Here is an 8,972-nt window from a genome sequence, read left to right as displayed (position 1 = left end):
GTAAATTTTTGCCTTTTATACACTACCTTTAAAAATAATATGGCTTAATTTCACTGGCCAGTGTGACAAAAGATGTACCAGGGGGTTAGGGCAACAATGATTATTAAAACATAGGCTCTTTCCTCAGGGAGCTCAAGTTTAAAAGGAAAAAAATAATCCACTTTTAAAAGTAATTTCAATCCAATTCAATACATGGATTCATAAAATAAATAAAAAGGACAAAAGAAACTCAGAAGGGAGAGAAATAAAGACTCATAGAGGAATTTATTATGTTTTAGCAAGGTTTAGCCAGTAAGTAGAAGTTCAGCAGGGGAGAATTGTTTACTAGGAAGATGAAATGGAGAAAGTCCAGGCAGAGGAAGGTGAAAAACAACATAGAAGCACGAAATACCATAATTTTAAGGAACTGGAAGGTATCTTCCTATGACTGAGGGTAAAAGTGTGTGGGAGAGTAGCAGGAAGTAAAGCTGGAAAATCAGACAGATGACAAATCATATGTGCCAAATGGGGAGCTTAGACTATATTCAACAAGCAATGGGTAGTCACTGGTGGGCTACAGTCAGGAAAATGGCACCTTTGGCTTTACAGTTTTGGAAGACTTCACTGATAAACACGTGGAAGACATTTTTGAGAGGAACAAGTCTGGATGTAGGGATATCAGTAAAAAGTCTGTTAGAGTAATTAATCTTGGTGAGAGATGATACTGACCTGAAGTAAGGCAAAGGCATTAATTGGAAAAGAAAGCCTATTCAGATACTAACAGGTATCTGTTAGGGCTTAGTGAATAATTCGGTATATTGAATGAGAAAGAAAAGGATTTTAAGACAATACTTTCATTTCTGGTTTATCATCTGGGTGGATGGTACCACCACCAACTAGGAAGAATCAGATAGTAAGAAGACTAATAATGAAATAAAAAGAAAAATAATGAAATAAAAAGAAAAAAGTATGATCAAAAGTTCATTGATGGGGCTGGGGGTGGTGGTGGGATGAATTAGGAGATTGGGATTGACATATATGCACTAATATGTATAAAATAGATAACTAATAAGAACCTGCTATATAAAATTTTTTTAAAATTAAAAAGTTAAAAATTTTAATTAAAAATTAATTAATTTTTAATTAAAAATTTAAAAGGTCACTGATGGGGCATAGTGAGTTTGCAATACCAAAGGATGGTCCAAAAGGAGATGTTTCATGGGCAATTAGATGTTTAAATTACAGGGAGAGAGGAAAGAAATCAGTTATAGAGATAAAATGTGTGTGTGGAAGGTAGAGGTATTGCAACATAAATATGAACTCGGATGGTATAGCTCAGAGGGAACATGTAGGTTAGAGGAGTGAAGACCCAAGAAAAAAATCCTGGCAAGTGAAAGGATAGAGAGGGAAGCATTATCAGTGAAGATGTCAGAGAGACCAGAGAGTTGGAGGGAAAGTTTTTCCTACAACAAAATTGGACGGAATGTCAAGTAAGAGAAAGGTGTCACTTGTGCCAAATGTGCACAGCAATTAAAAAGAGAACAAATTAAAACTTTAAAAAGTAAAAAGAGAACAGAAATGCTTCTTTTAAAGCTATCAATATGGAAGCCACTGATGGTCTTAATGAAAGCAATTTCTGTGCTGGAACAATCACATATTCAGTAAGACAAAAGTTCTGAAACCAGTAAACCATGGAGGTTAGGTAATTTTTCTGATTAGGTACACCAAACTCACTTCAATTAATGCTGTCTATGGAAATAACTAGAAAAGGAAGATATGGGCTAACTGTACAAAATTTGGGGGTCACAGAAAGAAGAAATATGACCATCTTTCTACATGACAACACTTCAAGGAATTGTTTTGGGGTTTTTTTCCTTCCCTATTTTAATGCCTTGATTTAAAATTTCCAAGGAATGTCTTCTTTGGGGAAGACATGTGCGGGAACTCAATAGAGATATGAATCCAAGAAAAGATCGAGACAAATTTGCTCTATGTCTTCTTCAGCTTGGCGTTCACTTGGATAACCTTTTTTTGTGGTTATCTTAAAGTGACATTCTGCTGGCCCTAGGCATATTATTTAAGTAGTCAGAGTCTGTCTCTTATATCTCTTCAACTTTCTCTCAGGGTTAACTTCTAGGATCCCAGCACTTACATTTTGATCTCTCGATGTTCACCTCTTAAACTACATCAATCATCTAGAGTCAACATTCTGTGTATTTTCTTCCCATACTGATTTCTGTAAAAACTTAATTATTTTGTGTTTCGTTGCTTAATATGACATTGTGAGCCAGATGACCTGACAAAGAAATAAAATCTGCTAATGTATTAGCAGATGATAAATACTTGCAATTAAATTCCAGGACATGATTATCAAGAACTCTAAAGTTAAGTAATTATGGTAGGTTGGCTAAATGCTATTTAGTTACAGGTGCCTTTTAAATTTTACCACATAGTCAGCTATCTATTCTTCCTAATTATATGCAGGCATTATATATTCCCATTCAATTCTAATAAATGCCTATGTTTCTTTATTCATGCAAAAGAAAAATGAATTCTTGACATATTTTCTGCATCATTTAAAAAATAATTCAGATAAAAATAGGGTTCTTTTGGGAAATGAATTAACAGTATCTAAAATTTAAGGCATATTCTCAGTATGATATGGTTTGATTTTTCCAAATTACCCAAATTACCTATTATCCCAAAACTATTTCTTAAAAATATTGTTTATTTTTTCCTTTAGTTTAAAATGTCACTTTTATCAAGTATTCAATTTTCATGTTTATTTGGCCCAGTCTATCTCCTGTTCTGTTGATTTTTGTGTTCCAATATCACACTGGTTTAGTTAATGTAGCTTTTAGTATACTTAAACACTGGGTAATACCAGCCCTCCTTCAGCTTTATCCCCTTCCCACAGATTTTTTTTTCACTACACATGCATGTTGTTCTTTTACAAAAATGTATTCTTCTATATCAATTTTTTCATCTTTTATCAAAAATAAAAAGTTCTATTGACTTGAGCAAAGGATTATTAAGGATATCAAGAGCCAGTTTTCTCATGATTGGAGAAGGGAACTCCACATATGAGAAAGGGGAAGACTAAAATATATCCTGTGGTATTGCATAGAAGTTGGAGGTACTGGCATGAACTATAGATAATGAATATAATATATATGTCTAGCTATGTCCATTGAGAAGGCTGAGACACCATTAGCAGTTAGCACACCAAGCACCCAAATTTTGTTTCCTATATACCACTCACTACTAAAAGAAATCAGAATTCCTTATAAAATAGGCTGAATCTAGGGCTGGGGAGGGAAAGTATAAGACAAACTTAAAAGGAAACATTCAAAGAATAAAGGGGACATATCAAAGAAATACAAGAAACAGATTAAAGAGGTTACATTGATCAAATATGGGACAATTTGCACACCAAATTAAATAATGATTGTAATCTATTGTACCCATTGAATAAAATAAGAATTTAGAGAGAGAGAGAGAGAGAGAGAGAGAGAGAGGGAGAGAGAGAAAGAATGATAAATGGAGCAAAATATAAACAATTGTTCCTGAAGCTCCTTGCACTATTCCTGGAATTTTTCTTTAACTTTAAAATCATATTAAAATAAAACATTTTTTAAAGATTGTTACAACTTTAGCTTTTAACTTTGTATTGAAATCTTAGACATTGAAAAATCAATGTACAATTGACTTCATTGTAATTTATACTTCAGCATTATCTTTAAATTTTGTATCTTAGGGCTCCCCTGGTGGCACAGTGGTTGAGAGTCCGCCTGCCGATGCAGGGGACAGGGGTTCGTGCCCCGGTTCGGGAAGATCCCACATGCTGTGGAGCGGCTGGGCCCTTGAGCCATGGCCGCTGAGCCTGCACGTCCGGAGCCTGTGCTCCACAACGGGAGAGGCCACAACAGTGAAAGGCCCGCGTACCGCAAAAAAAAAAATTGTATCTTACAATAAATTTTACAATAAAATTTGCCAGATCAAAACATGATATCATTTTTCAGAAGCAAGGTTAACTTTAGGAGAATGACACCTGTGTATTATTTATATTCACAATTATTTTTTAAAGATAAAATGATCAGTAATAAATGAGTAGTCTACAACCCTACCTGAGTTTTAAGCCCAACCAAAATGTTCTCCCTTCACAGAGATTTCCCTTAGCTCTTCAACGAGAAATAATTTTCCAACTCTTACCTTACATTCCATTGTTTCTCTAACTTTCCTGGGATATATAAAAGCTTCTGTCTTAGATAATAATTATTTACATGCATACTGTCTCTGACAATGGACTAAATAAAATTCTTTAAAGGTAGAATTGCCATTTGCTTAAAATCTTTCAATGACTCCCAGATACCCTCAAGATGTTTAAACCCTTTAATATCATATTATATAAAATGATATATTGCATGATATTATGTTTCATATATAACATATATTATATATTCTAGCTACATGTCTCAAAATCTCCCCACCCACTACACACTACATAGACATACATTCTGGGCTTCAACCATATTAAATTACTTTCAGTTCACATAGATCATTATGTTCTCTCTCTAGAAATTTACAGTTTCTAAGTTCTTCTGCCTAGAATATACTTCCTTCACTTCTTCTCCCAGCCATTTCCCACTTACTGTTCCACCCTCAGTGTGTATATCCCTTGCTTCTGGAAGCCTTCCCTGAGAACCAACTCTGATATAGATGTTCCTTCTCTGCCTGTTGAGCATCCTTACTTCCACTTCTAAGAAATCTACAGCATAATTGCAATATCTTTTTTACTACTTTTGGTCCATCATTAACTTTCCTGTCTTATTTGATGTTGAGGAAATAACATCCTTTTATTCCATACATCTCTTTTAACACTGCCTTGCATAAAATAGGCTGGCAATGACTAGAAATGCATGTCTATACCATACTTTTGCAAAATGCTATCTGCGAATTTTGGGTTTGGAGAGAAATCAATCTATCTATTTCCTTGTTCTGTCCACTGACAGGCCTGCAAGAAGTGACAGTTCAGTAGAAATAGGCATACCTAGCACCCAGAGCTTGGCTTCTATATACCACCCTCTACTAAAAGAAATTTATCTATCTACCTATCTATCTATCATCTATTCACACATACATGCATGCATATATAATTATATAATTATAATTTTCCTAGAGATTGGCTTCAGTACTTAATTTAGTACTCTTATCTCCTTTACAAGAACAAGGAAAAAAGAGTGGAAAAGATAGCTAACCCTTTGGGGTTTAGTATGCTAAAACAGTCCTGTAATACACAAGTTAAACTTGGCATACTTTGGACCTGGTCCAGAAAATTGTTTTTACTGGCTGTGGAAAATGGAATTTTAGACTATGTTAGGCCATACTATAATTGTGTTTGGAAATGTATAATGGGATGTGTGAGCATTCAGTGCAACTAAATGAGCTTATGTATGCTGAAAAGTGAATGATTATATTTTTCTCAGCACTTAAGGCTAATGCAGACAAAAAGCAATGGAGTTCAACTTCTTAAGACCATTTACTGAAGATATAGAAATATAAATATTTGCAAAAGACAGTGAGGAAATATAAAGGAACTTCCTTCTAAATATAAATATTAAGACCTCAACAGTGTTGATAGAATGGCCTAAAGTCAGCTTTTTATTGGTATAAAAACAACAGTAAAACAAATTACTTAGAGTAAGTAGTTTATACCTTGAGTTATCTCCTCAAAATAAACATTTCATTTTCCATCTGACATAGAATCAAATGACACTGTTTTGCTTCTAAACAAGATTATTTTTTCTAGGGTCCATGAATGTTGGTGATTCTGTTCAGGAGAGTTGAAACCTATAAATATTGTTTTAGGGAGCTGATCTGGGAGTTTAAAGGAAAATATCTTATGCCAATAAAAATCAAATTAGCTTCAATGTGAAAGCTATACAAACAGGAAGGTCTATAGCACAAGAATATATTTCAACCATTCAGGCAACATTAAGGGACAAAATATTGTATAACGTTTAATACCATTACTTACATCAGTTTCTGCTTAAGGCAATAACAATTTAAACATTTCCTGTTTCATTCCTGCCCAGTATTGTTGTTTTTTCCATTATTGCAGCTCAAAAATACTTGGGCTGTTTTAAAGATTAGTGTGTTGGCATAAAATCACTCATGCCTCTTAAGAGTATTTTCTTTAACCCTCAATCATGACTTAGTATTTTTAAATGTTTGATATGGTCAAAGGTCTTTACCATCAGAACAAAATTTCATCAAACCTTATTAGGCAATTAGTTATGATAGAAATGACAGCATGCTGGGACATGAATATTCAATATTTATCACTATTTAAAATGGCTAATATGCAAGATAAAAGTACAAGTATGTTTTTCAATTCATTTCAATTTAAATGGTAGTCATGGCATCATGTTTACATCATCTCAGCTTTTATTATTATATTAATATTTTAAATGTAATAGAATAAATTAAATAAAAAGTAAAATGGTTAGAAATGGTTTCTCAGGAATATTTTATGGTATCTTAAAATGCTTACTAGATGAAAAACTTGTAAAGGTACGAAACCTCCTGCCTGGAAGCGATGGTAGACCACTCCACTCTGTTAGTACAGCATACCAGTAACATGAATACTCTCACAAGGTTCAGTTAACATAGGACAAAGATAAATTTATCTTAGCCACTAATCACATAAAGGCAGGCTGTTTACTACAAATAAAATCAGGTCAGAGGGTGGAAAGAAATATTATTGACACTAAATATTTGTTAAATTAAGTACAGTCTCCTGTTTTGGTCAGGAGTTGTTACGACAATATACCTCGTCTGAGACCAATAATTTTCTGAAAGGTCAGATTTAAGAACTGACAACCAATGTCCATTTACTGCAAAGCAAAGAGTAATTATTCAGATGGATAAATTGCTTTGTACATAGAAATGGAAGGAGAAGGATATAAGTAACAAATTCATTGGTTTTGTTGTTTGCTTATTAACTGACCTACATCACACATGTGACATGTTAAATTCAAACGATTAAATACTTGCATAAATACTCTTATGCACATTTAAATGATAACTTCTTTGATATAAAGAGCATCAAATCTCCGAAAAGACCTACTTTGCTTAAAATCCCAGACCCTTCTCTAACAAGGTGTATGATCTTTGGAAAGTTATTTTTTTAATTTAAGTTTCAATTTCCTCATCTGCAAAGAAGGAATAATAGTTGTGACCACCTCATAGGAGTTTTGTGTTTTTAAAATGAGATAATATATATACATGGTAAATGCACATAATGGTTTTTTTTTATCTTAATCTGTACATAAAAGTCTAGAATTACAACTTGATTAGGTTCAGAAGGACAACCATGGGAAAAATGTTTACCTTGAAGACTTTTTCTTTATATCACAGTTCCTAAATGCTGAATGAACCATAATTTTCATATGTGTGTGTATGTGTGTGTGTGTGTCCCTATGAAGATGGTATATAAGCTCTCAACTCAATGCTTTTTTGAGTTTTATCCTGTTATGCCCTCCTGAAAGTAATATTAAAAATTAATAAATTTACATACCTTTTCTCCTGTTAATCTACCTGTTGTTAGTTAATTTTATATAACCAGCTATCAAAACTAGGAAGGTAGAAGGAAAGTCTTTCCACCCCTATGATACATATACATGCATATTCTGTTCATATTTTACATACCATGCTTTATTACAAGGTACCTCCCCCTCATAAATTTTAGTAGTTCTCAATTACCAAATATTACTAGATAATGTTGCACTTAGTTTTGATGTCCTAATATCTCTTGTCATCTGTGATGTGAAAGAGAGATGGCCATCTAAAGAGACCATATCAGAATCAGCTGGGGTCTTTATAGACAGCAGATGTACCCTGACTCCCTCCCCAACTTCTTCCCATTACAACCAAATTCCAATACCTTTCACCAACCCTCCCTACCATCAGTTCAGTTCATAAAGATGGGAGTATATATCAGGAAAAGGAGATACATGCTGGAGATCACCACCAAAGAGTCCTTACACTCCCCAGTAAGGATCATAACTTATGCAGTCTTGGATACTAAAGGAGCCATTCTATGAGGCACCCAAGCCTACCCTGTGAGGTCCAGCTCAAAGGCTATCTGTTCAATGATGTTTTCCCTGGTGGCCCCTACTCTCTCTGAAAAACCACAAACCTGACCTATACTTTCTTATGACATGACTCACTTTCTACTATGTATTGTAATTCCTTATGGCCATGACATCTTCTGTCCTAGGCTTTTGTGCATTGTAGATAACTTAATGAATGGATGGATGAATGAATGAATGACTGAATATCAACTATTACCCTTTGAATTTTGTCTAAACTGTTTAAACAAATTTGTGCTTCATAGCTCTGTCCATATTCTGTTAGAAGGATGTTTGCTGATGAGCATTGACATTGAACAACTTTTTTACATTATGGGGCTAGAATACAAGCTTTTCTTGGAGTCCTGGCTTTATCTCCTTGGAAGCCCTTATTCCATGTCCCTGAATGTCACTGCTGTTTTCACAGATCCCAGGCACTCCGTATGACCAGAAGCTGCATTTTAGCATTTTAGCACTACATTATGAAGTCAATGATTCTTCTAATTATGCAAGTCTTTGGCTTTCCTAACGTTTCAAGCTCCTGACACTCATGCTTGGCACATAGGGTATGCTCAATAACTTTTGATGTTCTTCCTTCCTTTCTTATTTTAAACCATTTGAACCATTTTGGAGCATATGTTTCAAATAAAAAATTTTAAACCATGTGATTTGCTCAATCTTATCACTTAGATTGTTTTTACTTTTCATATTAAAAGCAGACTTTAAAGACATGGAATTTAGAGTTACCTTCGAATTACTCTTTTCAACTTATGAGTTTTTCTTATTGAGGTCTGATTTATAAGTACCCTGAAAATCCATGACCATAAAGCATATGTGACTTTTTAAGACCCAGGAAAAATT

This window comes from Neophocaena asiaeorientalis, unplaced genomic scaffold (genome assembly GCF_003031525.2).
Source record: "Neophocaena asiaeorientalis asiaeorientalis breed wild unplaced genomic scaffold, Neophocaena_asiaeorientalis_V1.1 scaffold113, whole genome shotgun sequence".
Classification (NCBI taxonomy): Eukaryota; Metazoa; Chordata; class Mammalia; order Artiodactyla; family Phocoenidae; genus Neophocaena; species Neophocaena asiaeorientalis.
Note: the sequence above shows the minus strand (reverse complement) of the source record.